Source organism: Aethalodelphis obliquidens, unplaced genomic scaffold (assembly GCF_003676395.1).
Source record: "Aethalodelphis obliquidens isolate GAN/ISIS:26980383/991018 unplaced genomic scaffold, ASM367639v1 scaffold16, whole genome shotgun sequence".
NCBI lineage: Eukaryota > Metazoa > Chordata > Mammalia > Artiodactyla > Delphinidae > Aethalodelphis > Aethalodelphis obliquidens.
In genome coordinates this window covers 4,763,565-4,787,884 of record NW_020837960.1, presented here as the reverse complement: position 1 = coordinate 4,787,884, position 24,320 = coordinate 4,763,565, and positions in this window count along the sequence as shown.

Genomic DNA, 24,320 nt, shown 5'->3' with positions numbered 1-24,320 from the left:
AAATGTAAAATAGATAGCTAGTGGGAAGCAGCCACATAGTAGAGGGAGGTCAGCTCGGTGCTTTGTGACCACCTAGAGGGATGGGATAGGGAGGGTGGGAGGGAGGGAGATGCAAGAGGGAAGAGATATGGGAACATATGTATATGTATAACTGATTCACTTTGGTATAAAGCAGAAATTAACACACCATTGTAAAGCAATTATACTCCAATAAAGATGTTAAAAAAAGTATTTATGTTTATAAAGTGAGGATAATAATATCTTTGTCATATTGTTACATTTCTTCACAGCTTACTTCATTTTTATGCTAGTCTTATTTAATATTTGAAAAAATACAGAAACTTTTAGAATCGAAAGAATCCCTAGGTAGCATATATCCATATCTCTCACTTTGAAGAGAGTAGAAGAAAGTTTATAATATCTGGATGAGGTGTCTAATGTCATGTAAGGAATTAGTAGCAGATCTGGAATTTTACTATAGTTTTAAAACCATGGTAAATTGTGTTGTAACACATAATCTAATTTATGTTTACTTATACACACTTGGAAGTGGTTTACAATTTATCTAGGTTGCACTGAATGAAAACCACATACTATGTCTGTTCAGCAAATTATTTATCCTTAGTTCTGCATTTTCATGAAGTGCCAAGAGACAAAGAATAAACTCCAATAATAGTGCTCTCTTTAGGTATATTGTACTCTATCCTTGCTGCACATTACCAACCTTATGAGTAGGTGTTAGGATAGATAATCCTCTGCTGTAAAGGTACACAGATGGACCCTTAAAGTAAAAGCATATTAACCTTACCTGCTTTTTATGGGCTGAATTGTGTTCCCTCCCAAATACATATGTTCATTGATATATTCTAAACCCCAGTGCCTCATAGTGTGGCCATATTTGGAGATGGGTGGTTGTCTTTGAAGAGATGATTAGGTTAAAATGAGGTCTTTGAGGTGGACCCTAGTCCAATAGGACTTGTGTCCTTGTAAAAACAGAAGATTTGGACACATAGATAGAAACATGAGTTACATGTGCATGCAAAGGGATGACCATGTGAAGACACATCTGCAAGCCAAGGAGGGAGGCCTCAGAAGAAACCAATCTTTCTGATACCTTCATCTCAGGCATCCAGCATGAACAACTGTGAGAAAAGAAATCTCTGTTGTTTAAGCAAGCCAGTCAGTGGTAATATTTTTTTTTGGCAGCCTTACCAAACTAATACGCTGCCTGTTTTAATTTGTGAATATGCATCATATGTAATTCACTGTTTTGGGCCTTTTGGTTTCTATTATTTATTTATTGCTACAAATACACTTGTCATTGTTTCACCTTCACTGGAATAACCAGTTCAGAAGCAGGAAAAAATAAGAAGTTATCTTTTGTGTACAAGCACCATGTGCAGCTTGAAGCTTCTATACATAGTATGCTGCTATAGCTAAGAAGATGTGTTCAGGAACATAGCAATAGGTCTCGTTATCCTGTCTCATCTCAGACTATTAGAATCCATCTCACCTCAGAGTTCTGCTGACCACAATTCCTGACAGAATGTCCATCATTCCAATTCAACCTAAAATATCATTTATATATATTTCCTAACCTAATCCAATCCTCCTTCCCTTCCTGCTCTCTCCATACCTCTTACTACTTAAAAACAACAACCTTGCCTATATTTGCACAATTTACTATTGTTCTGAAAAACCATCTATCAATTGCACAATAACTTCCCCTATAGCCTCATTGATCTGAAACTATTTTTGTTGTTTTGAATACCAGTACTTGGAGGGTAAACTGATACCTCTTTGCTTGCAATTGTTGCTGCTGCTGGACCTTTTCTGTCCTAAAATATAGCAACAAAAACAACAACAAAAAAGTAACAACAAAATTTCTCTTTCATGTATATTACACAAGGTTCAAACATTCTCACCTCTCTTAAATACATTCACCTATTTACCTCTTAGTCATTCTCTTTGCAATCACTGAAGAATTTAAATACTTTGTAATCTTTCTTCTCATCTCAAACTCTTATTTTCGACAATATCAAAATCCACATGTATAACATTTCATCAGTTAGAATGCTCATTTCTCTATTAGTCTTCTTTTAGTTTCCTGAAGTAGACAAGCTCTTTTCTACATCTGAGCCTTTATATCTATTTCCCAAAATTATCTTTTCATGCACAAAATTTTAACGCTAACTACAGCTTAGAAAATATAGATTGTATATCATGCCTTTTCTAGGTCAAAAAAGGTCATAAAGGAAGAAAAAGAAAGAAAGAAAATAGAGAGAGAGAGAAAGGAGAAAGAAAAGAGAAAGAAAGAACAAAGGAAAGAAAGAAAGATCAGAAGGAGGAAGGATAGGATGGGATTTGGGCATTAAGAGCAAAGAATGATTAATATAAAAGTGAAGCCCCTAAAACTTTTTGAAGTATAGAGCAGGAAAGAAAATATAATCTAAACCATATTTCCCATCCTACTTTTAATATACACAACTAGGCATGTTATTTTTAATCCACATGTCTTTAACTCTCTACGTTAAAAAAGTAAACCCCTTTGGCCATGCTCTAGATAAAATTCATTTTTAAAAGACTTTACCCAACTATGGCCTCAGGAAAAAAAAATATTAGCTACTGAAATACATAAATTTCAGAACTTGTGAAATGTGCATAATGGAATACAGAATGAAAGTGATGTCATCAAAATTTGGTGTCTGGCACTTTTTAGTCAGAAGACAAAGTTTAAGGGGAAGAGTATATCTAAAATTCATTGAAGTAACAGGACAAGGATAACATCATGAACCATTTCCAAAGAATTAAAAGACCAATTTTTATTTTTTGTTATGAAAATATTGGCATGTTATGCTTCATAATTACATCACATGTGAAGCCATACCAGGAGTCAAAGATAATTCAGGAAGTTGATTAAAAAATATACCTTTCAGCCATCTTGCTTTCAGCTTATCTGAACCTGACACTTGCAGCCGTTTGCCATTAATATTGAGGCAGTGAAATGATTTTTATTAAAACACAGTGTAGTCAATTTGTTTCCAAAACTTGGTCTTGGCTAAAAGGGACATTTCTTCCTGAATATTCGCCACCCAATTCCACAGTGTTTGTATTTGCTTGGTTTGAATATTCAATTTCCGGTTTTCAATTGAAAAATTCTTATGGAAGAGTTTTTTTTTTTTTTTTTTTTTACTACAGAAGGTAACAAAAACACCACACAACGTAGATGAGTAAAATCTGCAGAAATCCCATTTAAACAACAAGATTATTTTTCCTGAATAAAACAAAATATATTATTTAATACTCTTAGATATTTGATAGATTTTTCAATCATAAATGCTCCTGTTTAGGATGGCACTTCCAAATCATGATTTTACTCCACAGCTTTATTTTTCTGCAATTTCCCTTTTTATTTTCACTCTTTTTGCTCACTTGTATATAAATATGATATTTCCTGGTTTGCAAAAATTTTGAAGAATACTTTTTGCCCAAGTGTGTAACAATAACATATACTTAATAGAAAAGGAAATCTGGTTTCTGATATAATAATTTGCCAGTTTTCTTCTCACTATATTTTCACTGCCATCACCATTCATCTAACTTTAACTTCTAAGCCCCATCTGTTTAAAAATAAACTTTATAATTGTGTTACAGTGTTTGGGGAAAAACAAAAAGGAAAAGGGAGAAAGTATCTTCCTGAGTGGATACCTTTTATAAGATAATTTTAGAGGAATGTTTACTAATGGAATTTGTATTAAATTTCACACAGGAAATACAATAATCTTTAATATAGAAAGGACACACAAAGAAGACATAAAGATGTAAAAGGTCAAAAAACTTTAATTGCTTGGTACAAAATAAAAGTGAAAAGATGCCACGGATATACACATATACATTCACACACATTTATTGGTAAAAACTTGATAGCAAGTGAAAATAAGTGAGAGCATAAAATAAAAGATACAAGCAAAAAATGTAGCAGAAAGGAATGAGACAGGAGGGATAATAGCTTGCTATAAATTAGGACTGAAATAAAATTAATGATGTTTTTAGTAGCCAAGCTACTGAATTAATATTTTAGACTTGTCTTGAAGGGAAAAAATGGGAGAAAGAAGTCTAGACATTTGGAGAGTAATGGAGATGAGACTAATTGCAGTTTTAAAAGTCTGATAAGAAAATAGAGTACACCTAGAATTAAATATGTAAAATGGTAGAGTTCAGGTATAATTTGTAATAAAGTAATAAAATAATTATAAGCTCCTAAGAATGTCTTAGAAAATCATATAGCACAGAGAGAAATATAGCCTTAGCTTCAGAGAAGCTAAAAAGCTAATACCCAGGAAATTATTTCTCATCTAAATCTAATCCCAATAAATACCTCAATAATATAAACATTTACTTAAAGGAAAGAATACAAACATTTTGCCTAGCTGGCAATAATACATTGGGAGATTTCTTTGTAGGAAAATACATAATTATTTTGTCTTTTGAAGTAAATATGCTGATAATGAAACCAAACAAGCAAATACACAAATATACAATGAAACATTTTCAACATAAAGCCATAGATATTGAAAATCTAAAAAGGAAAATGTTTTTCCATGTGAACATCAAACATAAAAAAAGCTGAAGTGACTCTACTAATGTCAGAAAAAGTAGATTTCAAACAAACACAATAGTACCGAACATGCATAAGGCCCATTCATGTTGACAAAACAGTTTAATATTATCAAAAATACTTACAGTGTGAAATATATATGTATGCAATCATATAAATCCCAGATAAAGGAAAAAAGACATAATTAAAGGAAGAACAAACACATCCACAGACAGTTGCAGACTTTAACAATGCCTTGTCAATAACTGAAAGAAAAAGTAGACAAACAAATCTGAAATGGTGTAGGTAATTTGAACAACACAAATGACCATGGTGATGTAATATATATGTATAGAAAACCCCATTCCACAAAAACAGAGTGGATTCCTCTCAAATGCATATGAAATATTCATTAAGAATGAAAAAAAAACAATGTCTCTATAAATTTCATGATATTATGTGAAGCATGTTTCCTGAAACACAAAGGTGTACTAGTAGAAATAATTAACATCAAGATATTTAGCAAATCTTCAAATACTTGAAAATGAGACACAACACATCTCTATAACAGTGTCAAAGAAAAAATTAAAAGAAAACTTAAAAAATGCATTTTAATTGAATAATATTAAAAACACATCATTCTGATATTTGTAGGATATTGCCCTAGCAATCCTCAGAGGCAACTGTATGACTTTTAACATCTAAAATAGGAAAGAAAAGAGACTTAATTAAAAAAAAAAATCTGACAATAACAAATGTTGATGAAGGTGTGGAACCACGTAAACTTTCTTACTGATTGGAGTAAACAGGTCCAAACATTTTTTTTAAACACTTGGGCAATTCTCATAAACTTAAAGATTCACTTACCCTCTAATTCAGCAATTCCAATCTAGACATTATTATTTTTTATTATTTTTAAATTATTATTTTTTTATTATTTTAAAAAAATTATTTTATGGTAGCATATAGTTAATTAACAATGCTATGTTATTTTCAGGTATACAGCAAAGTGATTCAGTTATACATATACATATATCTATTTTATTACATATTCTTTTCCCATATAGGTTATTACAGAATATTGAGTAGAGTTCCCTGTGCTATACAGTAGGTCCTTGTTGATTATCTATTTTATCTATTTTATCTATTATATTTATATTTTTATATATATACATTAATCCCAAACTCCTATAGATATTATTTTTTTAATGAAAATATGTTCACAGTAAGCCTTATCCAAGAATGTTCAAGGTAACTTTACTCATACTAGCAAAAATCGGATACATGCCACAATTCCATCAACAGGAAAACAAATACACAATCTATTCTATTTATACAATGGAATACTATGCAGAATTATGTGGATAATATCAAGAATATTAAACTGAGTAAAAGAAGTTAGATACATAATTATACATAACTACATAATTCCCTTTGTAAAAATCAAGAACAGACAAACACATGGAGACAGAAATCAGAAATGCTTATGTCAGCAAACGTGGGCATTAACTGATAATGAGCAAAAGGAAGACTTCTGGGATCAAGAAAATATATATTGATAGGGATGTGGGTGATACAGGTTTTTCCTTTGTCAAAACTAATCCTAGTATAAACAGGGTCAGTGGGTTTCACTGATTTTCAATTATGTCAATAAAATAAACAAAAATAATGTCTTACAAAAATAAAAATCCATTTATAGGAGCAAAACACACCGGAAAAATAAATGGAATCCAAACGTGACACTAAATATCACAAGGGAATAAAACAAAAGAAGAACGGGGGTGGGGGGAAGCACTAGAAAAACAACACCAAAACAATTAACAAAGTGGCAATAAGTACATATTTGTCAATAATTACTTTAAATGCAAATGGACTAAATACTCCAATCTAAAGACTTAGAGTGACTGAATGGATAAAAAAAAAAAAAAGATCCATATATACACTGGCTACAAGAGACTCACTTCAGATCTAAAGACACACAGACTGAAAGTGAGGGGATGGAAAGATGTATTCCATGCAAATGGAAATAAAAAAATGTCTAGAAGAAAATGTAGGCAGTACTCTCTTCAATATCAGTCTTAGTCATATATTTTGGATATGTCTCCTCAGGCAAGGGAAACAAAAGTAAATTATTTTAAAAAATGGGACAACATCAAACTAAAAATCTTTTCACAATGAAGGAAACTATCAATAAAATTAAAAGGCCACCGACTGAGTGAGAAAGATATTTGCCAATGATATATCTGACAATGGGTTAATATAAAACATATACAAAGAACTCATACAAATCAACATAAATAAAGTGACCCAGTTAAAAATGAGTATAGGATATGAATGTATATTTTTCTAAGGAAACATATAAGTGGTCAACAGGCACATGAAAAGATTCTCAACATCACTAGCCAACAGAATAATGCAAGTCAAAACCACAATGAGATATAACTACATACTCGTCAGAATACCTATTATCAAAGATAACAAATAATAAGTTTTGGCAAGGATGTAGAGAAAAGAAACCTTCATACACTATTGTTGGGAATGTAAACTGGTGCAGCTACTATGAAAAACAAAATGGAGATTTCTTAAAAAATGAAAAATACAACTACCACATGATCCAGCAATTCCATTCCTGGGTATTTATCCAAGGAAAACAACACACTCAGATATATGCTCCTTTATGCTCATTAAAGCATTGTTTACAATAGGCAAGATATGGAAGCAACCTAAACGCCCATCAACAGAACAATGGATAAAGAAGGGTATCCAATGGAATACTACTTAGTCATCAAAAAGAATGAAATTTTGGCATTTGCAACAACATGCATGGAACTAGAGTGTATTATGCTAAGTGAAATAAGTCAGACAGAGGAAGACAAATCCTGTATGATTCCACTTATATGTGGAATCTAAAAAACAAAACAATGAACATACATATAAAAACAGAAATAGTTATAAATACAGAGAACAAATAAGTTGTTGCCAGAGGGGAGGATGGTAGAGGGAAGAAAGAAATAAGTGAGGGAGATTAAGATGTACAAACTTCATTTGCAAAATAAATGTTATGGGTACAAAATGTACAGGGAAATATAATCAATATCTATGAAATATCTTTGTATGGTGATATAACTACACTTATTGTGATGATCATTTTGAAATGCACAGAAGCACCAAATCACTATGTAGTGGTAACAGGAACTAACATAAAGTTGCAGGTCAAGTATACTTCAAAAACAAACAAACAAACTCATAGAGAAATCAGATATGTGGTTACAACCAGAGGTTAGGGGTGGGGGAGTATGATTTGGATGAAGGCAGTCAAAAGGTACACACTTCCAGTTATGAGACAAATAAGTACTAGGAGTGTAATATACAACATAATAAATTAACATTGCTGTATGTTATATATTAAAGTTGCTGTATGTTTACATGAAAGTTGTTAAGAGAGTAAATCCTGAGTTCACATCACACACAAAAAAAATTATTTCTTTTTTGTATTTTGTATCTATATGAGATGAGGGATGTTCACTATACTTTTTGTGATAATCATTTCATTTTGTATGTAAATCAGATCATTATTCTGTTCATCTTGAACTCATACAGGGCTATATGTCAATTATATCTCAATAAAACTGGAATAAAAAAATAAAAACATGTTTGAAGTTACCATCACTCCATTAGGAAAACCTAGAATATGCCAAATTTATATCAGTTGTGTGAACTGAAGAATGGTGAACCACTGTAGTTGAGAATATAAAGGAACTTAAGCCATTCTATTTATAAATAGTTGTACTCAAAGTAGGTGTAGGTAAAAATCCTGCTTCTTAAATACGTCAACTTCAGCAATTCTCACATACATAGATGTTTGAGGAAATTCGTCACAGAGTTGTTTATGGTAGAGGGAAGTTGGAGGCTACTCCGAAATCCAGCACTGGGGGAATAAAACTGTGATGGATATACACCACTGTACACAATGCAGCAGTTAGATGCAACCAATATGAGACATGCACACTCACCCAGACATGGACATCCTCCAACATGGATATTCCCTAAAGATATTATTGAGAGAAAATTAGGGTCTATTGAAAAATACTACTTGCAAATATTACAAATAAATAAGTGCAGATACAAGTAGAATTGAAGACTTGGTGGCAGGAATTTGGAGTGGTTGCTTCTGACAGACTTTATTTTTTCTATGAAGTAGAAACAACATGTTATGAAGTTACCATCACTCAATTAGGAAAACTTGGAATATGCCAAATTTTGCATCAGTTGTGTGAATTGAAGAATGGTGAAGCAGTGCAGTTGAGTGAAATAGGAGGCAAAGTCATCTGCTGAGAGTCGTGCAGGTAGAAGAGTGTGGAGAACAGAAAATTTGCCCATAAAAACTAGACAAAACAAATGTAATAATAAAAATTTCAACAAGTATTGAGGTCCAGCTGAGGTCAGTGACTATGAATTTATATTGCTAACAATCTTCTCGGCGTGTGATTTTTCTCCGACTGTTTTGACCTGTGCAGTAGGAGGCTGGGACAAGGCTGATAGTGTATCAGTAATAAAAGGAAAGAAAGAAATGCATTCATTTATTCAGGTAAATAGACCGATTCTTCTTATTTTTTGTTAAAGTTATTTAGGTGATACTTATTTTAGATTTAGTTGATGCTCCGAGTGGAAAGCATAAAATGAGACAAGATTAAAAATGGCAGAGCTTGAAACAGATAAATTTAAAGAAGGCTAAGTTATGTTTGGAAAGCTAATCAAAAGTATGATTTCAGGTAGTTACCTTAAAAAAAAGCTTGCTTTGAAATGGAACAGATACTATGTAACTTATGAGGGATGTATACTAATCTTGCCACTATCTAGTGAGCTTTGTGAGTTGAGATCCCTTCCCAACCCTTTTGAACATTCTAACATCAACAAAATTAAATGATCAGATTATTGGTCTTTACATCGCTCCCAGATGCAGTCCAAGTAAGGCAAAAGATTCTAGCTGAAACCTCCCAAATTGCCACCCACCAAATTCTTTCTTTTTTTTTTTTTTTTACATCTTTATCGGAATATAATTGCTTTAAAATGGTGTGTTAGTTTGTGCTTTATAACAAAGTGAATCAGTTATACATATGCATATGTTCCCATATCTCTTCCCTCTTGCGTCTCCCTCTCTTTCACCCTCCCTATCTCACCCTTCTAGGTGGTCACAAAGCACCGAGCTGATCTCCCATTTTACGTTTGGTAGTGTATATATGTCCATGCCACTCTCTCATTTTGTCACAGTTTACCCTTCCCTCCCCATATCCTCAAGTCCTTTTTCTAGTAGGTTTGAGTCTTTATTCCTGTCTTACCACTAGGTTTTTCATGACATTTTTTTTTTTGCTTAAATTCCATATATATGTATTAGCATACAGTATTTGTCTTTCTGTTTCTGACTTATTTTACTCTGCATGACAGACTCTAGGTCCATCCACCTCATTACAAATAGCTCAATTTTGTTTCTTTTTATGGCTGAGTAATATCCCATTGTATATATGTGCCACATCTTCTTTATCCATTCATCTGATGATGGACACTTAGGTTGTTTCCATCTCCTGACTATTGTAAATAGAGCTGCAATGAATATTTTGGTACATTACACTTTTTGAATTATGGTTTTCTCAGGGTATATGCACAGTAGTGTGATTCCTGGGTCATATGGTAGTTCTATGTGTAGTTTTTTAAGGAACCTCCATACTGTTCTCCATAGTGTCTGTACCAATTCACATTCCCACCAGCAGTGCAAGAGTGTTCCCTTTTCTCCACACCCTCTCCAGCATTTATTGTTTCTAGATTTTTGTTTGTTTGTTTTTTGCGATACACGGGCCTCTCACTGTTGTGGCCTCTCCCGTTGCGGAGCACAGGTTCCGGACGCTAAGGCCCAGCGGCCATGGTTCACGGGCTCAGTCGCTCCGCGGCAGGTGGGATCTTCCCAGACTGGAGCACGAACCCGTGTCTCCTGCATCGGCAGGCAGACTCTCAACCACTGCGCCACCAGGGAAGCCCATTTCTAGATTTTTTGATTATGGCCATTCTGACTGGTGTGAGATGATATCTCATTGTAATTTTGATTTGCATTCCTCTAATGATTAATGATGTTGAGTATTCTTTCATGTGTTTGTTGGCAGTCTGTATATCTTCTTTGGAGAAATGTCTATTTAGGTCTTCTGCCCATTTTTGGATTGGGCTGTTTGTTGTTTTGTTATTGAGCTGCATGAGCTGCTTGTAAATTTGGAGATGAATCCTTTGTCAGTTGCTTCATTTGAAAATAATTTCTCCCATTCTAAGGCTTATCCTTTGGTGTTCTTTATGGCTCCCTTTGCTGTGCAAAACTTTGAAGTTTCATTAGGTCCCATTTGTTTATTTTTGTTTTTATTTCCATTTCTCTAGGAGATGGGTCAAAAAGGATCTTGCTGTGATTTATGTCACAGAGTGTTCTGCCTATGTTTTCCTCTAAGAGTTTGGTAGTTTCTGGCCTTACATGTAGGTCTTTAATCCATTTTGAGCTTATTTTTGTGTATGGTGTTAGGGAGTGATCTAATCTCATACTTTTACATGTACCTGTCCAGTTTTCCCAGCACCAATTATTGAAGAGGTTGTCCTTTCTCTACTGTATATTCCTGCCTCCTTTATCAAAGGTAAGGTGACCATATGTGCGTAGGTTTATCTCTGGGCTTTCTACCCTATTCCACTGATATATATTTCTGGTTTTGTGCCAGTACCATACTGTCTTTTTTATTTTTTATTTTTCTTTTTGGGGGGAGGTACACGGACCTCTCACTGTTGTGGCCTCTCCAGTTGCTGAGCACAGTCTCCAGACGCACAGGTTCAGTGGCCATGGCTCACAGGCCCAGCCGCTCTGCAGCATGTGGGATCTTCCCCGGCCAGGGCATGAACCCGTATCCCCTGCATTGGCAGGCAGACTCTCAACCACTGTGCCACCAGGGAAGACCTACAATACTGTCTTGATTACTGTAGCTTTGTAGTATAGTCTGAAGTAAGGGAGCCTGATTCCTCCAGCTCCATTTTTCGTTCTCAAGATGGCTTTGGCTCTTCAGGGTCTTTTGTGTTTCCATACAAATTGTGAAATTTTTTGTTTTATTTCTATGAAAAATGCCAGTGGTAGTTTGATAGGGATTGCATTGAATCTGTAGATTTCTTTGGGTAGTAGTCATTTTTACAATGTTGATTATTCCAATCCAAGAACATGGTATATCTCTCCATCTATTTGTAACATCTTTAATTTCTTTCATTAGAGTCTTATAATTTTCTGCATACAGGTCTTTTGTCTCCTTTGGTAGGTTTATTCCTAGCTATTTTATTCTTTTTGTTGCAATGGTAAATGGGAGTGTGTTCTTGATGTCACTTTCAGATTTTTCATCATTAGTGTATAGGAATGCCAGAGATTTCTGTGCATTAATTTTGTATCCTGCTACTTTACCAAATTCATTGATTAGTTCTAGTAGTTTTCTGGTAGCATCTTTAGGATGCTCTATGTATCGTAACATGTCATCTTCAAACAGTGACAGCTTTACTCCTTCTTTTCCGATTTGGAATCCTTTTATTTCCTTTTCGTCTCTGATTGCTGTGCCTAAAACTTCCAAAACTATGTTGCATAAGAGACGTGAGAGTGGGCAACCTTGTCTTGTTCCTGATCTTAGTGGAAATGCTTTCTGTTTTTCACCATTGAGGATGATGTTGGCTGTGGGTTTGTCATATATGGCCTTTATTATATTGAGGAAAGTTCACTCTATGACTGGTTTCTGCAGGGTTTTTATCATAAATGGGTGTTGAATTTTGTCAAAGCTTTCTCTGCATCTATTCAGATGACCATATGGTTTTTCTCCTTCAATTTGTTAATATGGTGTATCACATTGATTTATTTGCATATATTGAAGAATCCTTGCATTCCTGGAATAAACCCCACTTGATCATGGTGTATGATCCTTTTAATGTGCTGTTGGATTCTGTTTGCTAATATTTTGTTGAGGATTTTTGCATCTATGTTCATCAGTGATATTGGCCTGTAGTTTATTTTCTTTGTGATATCCTTGTCTGATTTTGGTACCAGGGTGATGGTGGCCTCGTAGAATGAGTTTGGGAGTTTTCCTCACTCTGCTATATTTTGGAAGAGTTTGTGAAGGATAGGTGTTAGCTCTTCTCTAAATGTTTGATAGAATTAGCCTGTGAAGCAATCTGGTCCTGGGTTTTTGTTTGTTGGAAGATTTTTAATCACAGTTTCAATTTCAGTGCTTGTGATTGGTGTGATCATATTTTCTATTTCTTCCTGGTTCAGTCTTGGTAGGTTGTGCATTTCTAAGGATTTGTCCATTTCTTCCAGGTTGTCCATTTTATTGGCATAGAGTTGTTTGTAGTAATCTCTCATGATCTTTTGTATTTCTGCAATGTCAGTTGTTACTTCTCCTTTTTCATTTCTAATTCTATTGACTTGAGTCTTCTACCTTCTTTTCTTGATGTGTCTGGCTAATGGTTTATCAATTTTGTTTACCTTCTCAAAGAACCACCTTTTAGTTTTATTGATCTTTTCTATCAATTCCTTCATTTCTGATCAGATTTTTATGATTTCTTTCCTTCTGCTAATTTTGGAGTTTTTTTGTTCTTCATTCTCTAATTGCTTTAGGTGCAAGGTTAGGTTGTTTATTCAAGATGTTTCTTGTTTCTTAAGGTAGGATGGTATTGCTATAAACTTCCCTCTTACAACTGCTTTTCCTGCATCCCATAGGTTTTTGGTTGTCGTGTCTCTATTGTCATTTGTTTCTAGGTATTTTTTGATTTCCTCTTTGATTTTTCAGTGATAACTTCGTTATTAAGTAGTGTATTGTTTAGCCTCCATGTGTTTGTATTTTTTACAGATCTTTTCCTGTAATTGATATCTAATCTCATAGCATTGTGGTCAGAAAAGATACTTGATACAATTTCAATTTTCTTAAATTTATCAAGGCTTGATTTGTGACCCAAGATATGATCTATCCTGGAGAATGTTCCATGAGCACTTGAGAAAAAGGTGTATTCTGTTGTTTTTGGATGGAATGTCCTATAAATATCTATTAAGTCCATCTTGTTTAATATATCATTTAAAGCTTGTGTTTCCTTATTTATTTTCATTTTGGATGATCTGTCCATTGGTGAAAGTGGGGTGTTAAAGTCCCCTACTATGAATGTGTTACTGTCGATTTCTCCTTTTATGGATGTATTTGTCTTATGTATTGAGGTGCCCCTATGTTGGGTGCATAATTATTTACAACTGTTATATATTCTTCTTCGATTGCTCCCTTGATCATTATGTAATGTCCTTCTTTGTCACTTCTAATCGTCTTTATTTTAAAGTCTATTTTTTCTGGTATTAGAATTGTTACTCCAGCTTTCTTTTGGTTTCCATTTGCTTGGAATATCTTTTTCCATCCCCTCACTTTCAGTCTGTATGTGTCTCTAGGTCTGAAGTGGGTTTCTTGTAGACAGCATATATATGGGTCTTGTTTTTGGATCCATTCAGCCAGTCTGTGTCTTTTGGTGGAAGCATTTAATCCATTTACATTTAAGGTAATTATCATTATGTAAGTTCCTATTCCCATTTTCTAAATTGTTTTGGGTTCGTTATTATAGGTCTTTTCTTTCCCTTGTGTTTCTTGCCTAGAGAAGTTCCTTTAGCATTTGTTGTAAAGCTGGTTTGGTGGTGCTGAACTCTCTCAGTTTTTGCTTGTCTGTAAAGATTTTAATTTCTCCATCAAATCTAAATGAGATCCTTGTTGGGAAGAGTAATCTTGGTTGCAGGTTTTTCTCCTTCATCACTTTAAATATGTCCTGCCAGTCCCTTCTGACTTGCAGAGTTTCTGCTGAAAGATCAGCTGTTAACCTTATGTGGATTCCCTTGTGTGTTATTTGTTGTTTTTCCCTTGCTGCTTTTAGTATGTTTTCTTTGTATTTAATTTTTGACAGTTTGATTAATATGTGTCTTGGTGTATTTCTCCTTGTATTCATCCTGTATGGGACTCTCTGTGCTTCCTGGACTTGATTAACTATTTCCTTTCCCATATTAGGGAAGTTTTCAACTATAATCTCTTCAAATATTTTCTCAGTCCCGTTCTTTTTCTCTTCTTCTTCTGGAACTCCTATAATTAGAATGTTAGTGTGTTTAATGTTGTCCCAGTGGTCTCTGAGACTGTTCTCAGTTCCTTTCATTCTTTATTCTGCCATAGTTATTTCCACTACTTTATTTTCCAGGTCATTTATACTTTATTCTGCCTCAGTTATTCTGCTATTGATCCCTTCTAGAGTATTAATTTCATTTATTGTGTTGTTCATCATTGCTTGTTTCATGTTTAGTTCTTCTAGGTCCTTGTAAATGTTTCTCGCACTTTGTCTACTCTATTTTCAAGATTTTGGATCATCTTTACTATTATTACTCTGAATTCTTTTTCAAGTAGACTGCCTATTTCCTCTTCGCTTGTTAGGTCTGGTGGGCTTTTATCTTCCTCTTCATCTGCTGTGTGTTTTTCTGTCTTCTCATTTTGTTTATCTTACTGTGTTTGGGGTCTCCTTTTTGCAGGCTGCTGGTTCGTAGTTCCCATTGTTTTTCATGTCTGTCCCCAGTGGCGAAAGTTTGTTCAGTGGGTTTTGTAGGTTTCCTGGTGGAAGGGACTAGTGCCTGTGTTCTGATGGATGAGGCTGGATCTTGTCTTTCTGATGGGCAGGTCCACATCTGGTGGTGTGTTTTGGGGTGTCTGTGGCCTTATTATGATTTTACGCAGCCTCTCTACTAATGGATGGGGTTGTGTTCCTGTCTTGCTAGTTGTTTGGCATAGGCTGTCCAGCACTGTAGCTTGCTGGTCGTTGAGTGAAACTGGGTGCTGGTGTTGAGATGGAGATCTCTGGGAGATTTTCGCCATTTGATATTATGTGGAGCTGGGAGGTCTCTTGTGGACCAGTGTCCTGAAGTTGGCTCTCCCACCTCAGAGGCACAGCACTGACTCTTGTCTGCAGCACCAAGAGCCTTTCATCCACAAGGCTCAGAATAAAATGGAGAAAAAGTAGAAAGAAAGAGGATAAAAGAAAATAACATAAACTAAGGTAAAATAAAATAGTTATTAAAATAAAAAATAATTATTAAGAAAAACAATATATTTTAAAAATTAAAAAAACACAAGAAAACAAATAAAAGACAGATGGATAGAACCCTAGGACATATGGTGAAAGCAAAGCTATACAGACAAAATCTCACACAGAAGCATACACATACACTCTCATAAAAAGAGGATAAGGGGAAAAAATAATAAATCTTACTCTCAAGAAGTCCACCTCCCCAATTTGGGATGATTCGTTGTCTATTCAGGTATTCCACAGATGCAGGGTACATCAAGTTGATTGTGCAGCTTTAATCCGCTGCTCCGGAGGCTGCTGGGAGAGATTTCCCTTTCTCTTCTTTGTTCGCACAGCTCCCAGGTTTCATCTTTGAATTTAGCCCTGCCTCTGCGTGTAGGTCGCCAGAGAGCGTCTCTTCTTTGCTTAGACAGGACGGGGTTAAAGGAGCCACTGATTTGGGGACTCTGGCTCATTCAGGTCAGGGCTAGGTAGTGGTACAGAGTGCAGGACAAGCCTGCGGCGGCAGAGGCAGGCATGAGGTTGCACCAGCCTGAGGCTCACCATGCATTTTCCCGGGGAATTTGTCCCTGATCCGGGACCCCAGCAGTGACAGGCTGCACAGGCTCTCAGGAAGGGAAGTGTGGATAGTGATCTGTGCTTGCACACAGGCTTCTTGGTGGCGCCAGCAGCAGCCTTAGTGTCTCATGTCTGTCTCTAAGGTCCGCTGTTAGCCGCAGCTCGTGCCTGTCTCTGGAGCTCCTTTAAGCAGCGCTCTTAATCCCCTCTACTTGTGCCCCAGAAAACACAGAGGGAAGAAAATGTCTCTTGCCTCTTTGGCAGGTCCAGAATTTTTCCTGGACTTCCTCCCGGCTAGCTGTGGTGCACTAAACCCCTGCAGGCTCTGTTCACGCCGCCAACCCCAGTCCTCTCCCTGAGCTCCACCGAAGCCTGAGCCTCAGCTCCCAGCCCCGCCTGCCCCAGCGGGTGAGCAGACAAGCCTCTAGGGCTGGTGAGTGCTTGTTGGCACTGATCCTCTGTGTGGAAATCTCTCCATTTTGCCCTCTGCTCCCTTGTTGCTGTGCTTTCCTCCACGGCTCTGAAGCTTCCCCCCTCTGCCACCCACAGTCTCCGTTCACAAAGGGGCTTCTAGTGTGTGGAAACCTTTCCTCCTTCACAGTTCCCTCCCACTGGTGCAGGTCCTGTCCCTATTCTTTTGTCTCTGTTTATTCTTTTTTCTTTTGCCCTACTCAGGTACGTGGGGAGTTTCTTGCATTTTGGGAGGTCTGAGGTCTTCTGCCAGCATTCAGTAGGTGTTCTGTAGGAGTTGTTCCATGTATAGATGTATTTCTGATGTATCTGTGGGGAGGAAGGTGATCTCCGCATCTTACTCTTCTGCCATCTTCCCCCTCTCCTCCACCAAATTCTTAAACAAAGATACACTCTGCTGAAGTTAGTTAGGTAAACATTTGTATGTGGGAACATAATAATTAGACAATGTTTACTTTTGAATAAGAATCTCAAGCCTGTTAAGCTAGAGAATTTAGACTGCATTCTCTTTATCTTCATTTCCTGCACTAAGAAGACTTTGAAATTAGATGCTGGTGGTCACCAAAACCTAGCTGGACCTATTCTTGTCCATAAAATCAAGGCTGTAGGGCTTCCCTGGTGGCACAGTGGTTGAGAGTCCACCTGCCGATGCAGGGGACACAGGTTCGTGCCCCGGTTCAGGAAGATCCTACATGCCATGGAGCTGCGGTCCCGTGAGGCATGGCCGCTGAGCCTGTGCATCCAGAGCCTGTGCTCCCTAACGGGAGAGGCCACAACAGTGAGAGGCCCACGTACCACAAAAAAAAAAAAAAAAAAAAAATCAAGGGTGTAGAGGCAGTTAACATTTGCTTTCTGATTTATCTGAAATAGAACTACTATGGAAGTTATGCATTTATGAATATACCTATTCATTATGTACTCTCTGAACCTTTTGGTTGCTTCTAGTCTTTTCTATGGATCCATTTTATCTCAAATACCTTGCCCAGAGTAATCTGAAAAACAAACAAACATATTATTTTGGGAGTTCATTTTTCTGAAAATAAAAGTAAAAGGTATATAAACCATGATTCTTCTTTGTGAAAAAAATCCAGAAGTAGATACAATGAAATAAATTAAAGTTTCAAGCCCAGAACTAAACCTCATGTATAAGACATGCACCGAGGAAGCCATAAATCTGATATCTCAACCAATAAAATTTAAAGTAATCCCATTTGTTTTTTGCAGACACCACAATTAAATTACCATAAGAGAAAAGAAATATGGGCAAAAATATTCTAATTATTTTTAAAAATGTGTACCCTAAACTATATTTTCCTGAAAGGTGAAAATAATAGTGTGAGGGAAAATGGTTTGATAAAAGTGAAATTAGGATTTGCTATTGTTTGATTTCTTTTTAAATTTTGACTCAAGAAAAATAGTAACAAAAGATGCAAGATGGCAAAATTAAAACATTTCTCAAGCTCATCTAACATCATCACACATGTTAATGTTTAATCTTCAAAATAAAGAATACTATATACAAACATACATATTATATACGTATATACATATATATTTATGTGCGTAGACAATCTACATCCACACATATACAAATGTATGTTTGCTCACATATATCTAGTTTTTTTGTGTTTTTTTTTTTTTTCTTTCAGGTCCCAGGATTATATTTCCTACCCTTATCCTTTAGCTAGACAGTGCCATGCAACTAATTTTGGCCAATGGTTTGGGGCAGAGATGGCATGTGTCTCTTCATGGCCAAAGCTTTCAATTGCTAGTGCAAGATTATTCTCTCTTGTGGTGATCATGGAAGCATGTGTTAAGATGTTTAAGCCACAAAATGGAAGTCAACTCCCTTGGCAATAACCCAGAAAAACCTGCAGCAGATTTTGTATGAGCAAGGGAAAAAGTACAAAAAATAAATAAATAAATGAACACAAACAAAACCTTAAAGTCTCTCAATTAAAAACAGAGGGAGACTGGGCTCCCCTGGTGGCACAGCGGTTGAGAGTCCGCCTGCCATTGCAGGGGACATGGATTTGTGCCCCGGTCCAGGAAGATCCCACATGCTGTGGAGCAGCTGGACCCGTGAGCCATGGCTGCTGAGCCTGCATGTCAGGAACCTGTGCTCCACAATGGGAGAGGCCACAACAGTGAGAGGCCCAAGTACTGCAAAATAAATAAATAAATAAATAAAATTTAAAAAAATAATAAAAATAAAAAAAGAGAGATACTTTGGCTGCATTAGCTACTAAGATTTTATGCTTATACAGAACACATAGCTTATATTGACTGAGATAATAATCATCATAAGAGTTTCCATTTTTTAAGTATATTGAGAGCCTCAATGATAATACACCTGAAATAGCTCAACAGCAGGCTACGGTGGTTTCAAGTAGCTCAAGAATGCCACATTTTATGATATAATATGTGCTCTTGTTTTTATAAATATGATTACCGTTGTTCTACTATTCTATGAAAAATTTAAAATATTCATGATTCTCATCACCTTGTAGGCAATTTTTAATCATCAAATTTATTATCATGTTGACAAACTGGTAGGTGTTATTTTCCTTTTGTTTCTCAATCAAAGCAAAATCAATTTTTTAAAAAGTTTTAGATTTATTTTTCTTGAAATTGTTTTCCCCATTCTCTTTAACGTAAAATAAATGACAGTACCAGTTTATAATCAGAAGTTGCTTTTTTTTGTTTCTAATAGGTTATTATTTATAACTTTTGTTATAGATTTTTCAGAGATATTTGTTAAAACTCTGAATGTCAGATTAAACAGGTCCACTTATTTTGGTCTTCATTTATACTGAAGTTCAACTTTCTATGGAAGAATTTGGACTGTTTCAACTAGTGTGTCACTGACTGATTGATACACCTTAGAACATGGAGATTCTTCCGCTTTATTGTTTTTCAGTGTAACATGGTATGAAAGTACAACAATATTGAAAAAAAAATCTGTGCTCTTAATGTCTCATCAAAGGTTCTGATCAATTCTGAAGAGGTTATCCTTCCATAAACAGATGGTTGTATGTGAACTCAGCCAAGGCAGCCAAACAGATATTTGTACTGAGGTCATCCCACCACAGATTAGAAGATGCGTAAATGCTAATCCAGATCTGAGCTAGATAACATTTTTTTTCAGTAAAATTGGATCAATTAAATAACCTGATTTTTGAAAAGCAGTTTTCAGAAAATCACAACTGTTTGAAAATCACAGGCTAGGCTCTTCACTACAACATCTCAGTGCTTCTAATGTTGATATTTTATAAAAGTAAAAAATAAGTTACAACTATTTTTTGCCACATTCTGAAATTCCTAACTTTGTAGAAAAGATGATTGTAAATGATCTTTTATTCAAATCTAAAAGACATAATTATCTTGTTAGGAAGGGCCACTTTAGAGTTATTAGTGGCTAACTGGAGTGATAGAAGATCTGTTAATTTATTGGTCACATTTGTAAAAAAATTTTTTTCTACAGAATATCAAGTAATTTCAATGTTTCAGTGATTAATTCTCTAAATTACATTTGGTTGTTGTCCATTAGGAAACAAATATCAGCCTTATGGTATAAATCCAGTCATAATTAAATAATATATTTATTTATTTCATTCCACAAATATTTATGAATACTTAAATGTGCCAGTTACCCTTCTTTGTCACCCTTAACTACTATAGCTTAATTGAGGAAAATAATAAGGGTGTTGCTATATATTTCAAGGTCAGGTCATCAGATTGGTGATTTTCATAGTGAAGACAGTAAATACTGATGCATCTAGAAGACTGTTTTAGAAAGAGACTTTGACTTTTTCTGTCATATATAAAGTGCCCCAAATTTTATAAAGCAAATGCACATTTCATTATAATTCAGTCTCTAAACTTCCTTAATGTGAGAGATGAAAAGATGCCAGAGACTCCCTCTTTACTTCTATTTGACTGTTTGTCACTTTCATAAGAAGTTTCCCTTGTTTAAATCCTCCTGATTGTCTTATTTTCACTTAAGATTATACTCCCCCAAACCAACTTACAAGTATATTCAAGTATGGCTTGTGGTTACTTCTATTTTTATTATGACTGACTGACCATTCCAGTTAACAAAATTGATACATATGTTCTCCTCCAATCCCATTTTACTTAATGTTTAATTTGACTCTTGTTAATTACATTTAGACAGAAAAAATCGTACTTCATTTTCAAAACAAACAGCTTTTTATTAAAGTACAGTTGATTAACAATGTCTTGTTTGTTTCAGATATAGAGCAAAGTGATTCAGTTACACATATGTATCTATTCTTTTTCAGATTCTTTCCCATTATATGTTATCACATATATTGGATAGAGTTTCCTGTGCCATGCAGTAGGTTTTTGTTGTTTACCTATTTATGTTGAGTAGTGTGTGTCTGTTAATCCTAAACTCCTAATTTATTCCTACCCACCCCTTTCCTCTTTGGTGACCATAAGTTTTTGTTTTTTTGGTCTGTGAGTCTAAGAAATAATAGTAACAGTAAGTAAAACTTTCTTTTATCTCAGTTTATTTCAGATGGATCCATTCACCTGGTAAATAAATGTTATGGGAAACATTCAAGATACATAATTTAGAACAAAGGCAAAATAAAGTTATATTCAAACAGCCACTGTATGTTATGCAGAACTATACGCAATTGTGACTAAGAAATAAGGGCTTATAAAACCCTCATTTCCAATGAACTTGATATGGGTTAGTATATAAGAAATATAACTAAAATTTTACAAAAACACTAAGAGGAATTTTTATGTCCATAGCCACTAAATGTGTAGCTGTGTCAATGAATGCTATAGAAATTCTGATAAAGGCCACTTTCCCTGGTGGACTGTTGGCAATGGACACCCAAAATTTGGGCAGGAAGGTGGGATTTTAGTTAGCACAAGAATATCAAGGGCGTAGATATGCAATTTTTAAAAGTCATGTGATTCTTTGTGATGTGTGCATATAATTTTCTTGTCGGGAAAAGGCATGAAGATATATTAGGAAAAGTAAACCTGAGCAGGTTAAAAAGCATTCTGAATATCAGTCAGAAGATTTATATTTCTTACTTTAATACATGGAGAACCACTGAAGACATTTGAAGAAATACATGTAAATAATATCTTGCATTTGTGTAAAAATAATTTGTGTAAAAATAATTCAGTAAGAAGTGTAGATTAGAGAAACTGTCACGGTTTATGATTTGAGAAGAAAACTGCAAATTGTCTAGGCACAATTTTGTTGCTTTTGGGAGGTAATTTTACAGACACTTGAATTTAAAGGAGACTCTTACTACATGGAATATATTAGTAGGAAAGAATGAGTAATGAGAACAAAAAACTATTCATAAATATTCTAATCACATTATTTATAATGATTAAGCATGTAAAAATTACTTTCTCAGGCACAAACTTGAATTATACATGTATGTATATTAATGAGTAAAATTAATATTTATACTCCTCTACTAAAGAAATGAGAATTAACTTCTGAAATTGAGTATGCCAAAATTATATTGTATCTTATAATGTGTTATTATAAAGTATTTAAATTATGATTTTGAAAAACATAAACTTGGAAAATACTTATGATATAATGCTAAATAAAGAACTAAAAACAATATGTAAAGTGCATAGATAAAAGATGTTATAAATGTACCAAAACACTAGCAGTGCAGTGAGACTATGATTTTCTTGACTTTTTTCTGTTTTTTTAAACTTCTATTAAGTGAGTATATGATATATGCATTATTAAGTAAGTATATATGTGTTATTGAAGCAAAATACAATAGTAAAACCAAAAACAGGAAATAGGAGAGAGTTCAATCTTCACTTAAGAACTAGGTACAATTTAATCAGTTACTTAGCATCTTTTTGACTCAGATTACTCATTTTTATTACAATAAATATTGCCTTAAGTGATATTTAAGACCTTTTCACAAAATATTATTTTAATAATTTAATTTGATACTCCATGTTGATAAATTTGGTTTGGTGTAATTTTGTTTCCTGCTTATCATAGACAATGACACATGATAGTTGTTCAATAAATCTTAATTAAATAAAGACACCAAATAAAAGCAACAAAAGCAAATATAAACAAGTGGGACTACATCAAACTAAAAAGTTTCTGCACAGCAAATGAAACCATCAAAAGGTGAAAAAGCAACCTACTGATGGAAGAAAATATTTGTAGATCACATATCTCATAAGGGTTTAATATACAAAAAATATATAAAGAACTCATACAACTCAATAACAGAAAAGCAATCTGATTAGAAAATGGGCAGAATATCTGAATAGACTTCTTTTTTCAAAGAAGACCTACAGATGGCAAACAAGTACAAGAAAAGATGTTCAGCATCATTAATCATCAGGGGAATGCAAATAAAACCACAATAAGACATCACCTCACACCTGTTGGAATAGCTATTATCAAAAAGACAAGAAATAACATGTTGACAAGGATGTGGAGAAAACGGAACCTTCATACACTATTGGTGTGAATGTAAATTAGTACGTCACTATGGAAAAGTGTGGAAATTCCTCAAAAATTGAAAATAAAATTATTTTATAATCCAGTAATTTTACTTCTAAGGGTTAATCCAAAGAAAAAGAAAACTAACTCAAAAAGACATATGCACCCCCACATTCATTGCAGTATTATTTACAGCAGTTAGGATATGGAAACAACCTAAGTGTCCATCAAGGGATGAATGGATGAAGAAATTTTGATTGAATATATATATATATATATATATATATATATATATATATATATTACAATTGAATATTTCTAGCCATTAAAAAGAACAAAATCTTGTCATTTACAACAACATAAATGGGCCTTGAGAGGGCATTATGCTAAGTGAAATGTCAGAGAAAGACAAATACCATATGATCTCTCTTATATATGGAATCTAAAAACAACAACAACAAAACCAAACAAAGAAACCAAGTTCACAGATAGGAAAACAGATGTGTGGTTGCCATAGGCAGGGGGTGGGGAGTAGGATAAATGGGTGAGGGGGGGAAAAAAGAAAGTTAGAATTTTAAACAAGGAATATCAAAGTGTCAAAATCGATACATGTGTTGTGCTTAGATAGTTAATCAAATCATAGAATTAAAGACTATATTAAGAGGCAATCAGAGAAGGCAAATATTTCAACAAGGCAATTTTAGACATGAGGGAAATCATAGTCAAAAAAGTGAAATTACTTCCCAAAGATCACACAAAGATCGAGAAATTCCCTTCTAAATTTGAATGCTCAGAAAAAAATGCAGAAAGTTTTGTTAAACCTGTATTTTTAAAACTATGATTGTATTTGCTATTAAACAATGTTAAAGCTGCCATGTATTTCATGTGCTTAAAAGTACCTCAATTACCTTATTTTATAAATTTTGTAATATCCTAAGTATATTTTATATAAAATATATTTTATATTTAAATACATGTATTTAAATATAAAATATATTTTATATAAAATATACTTAGGATATTTTATATACTTAGGCTATCTATTCAGTCAAGTATAATTGTAAA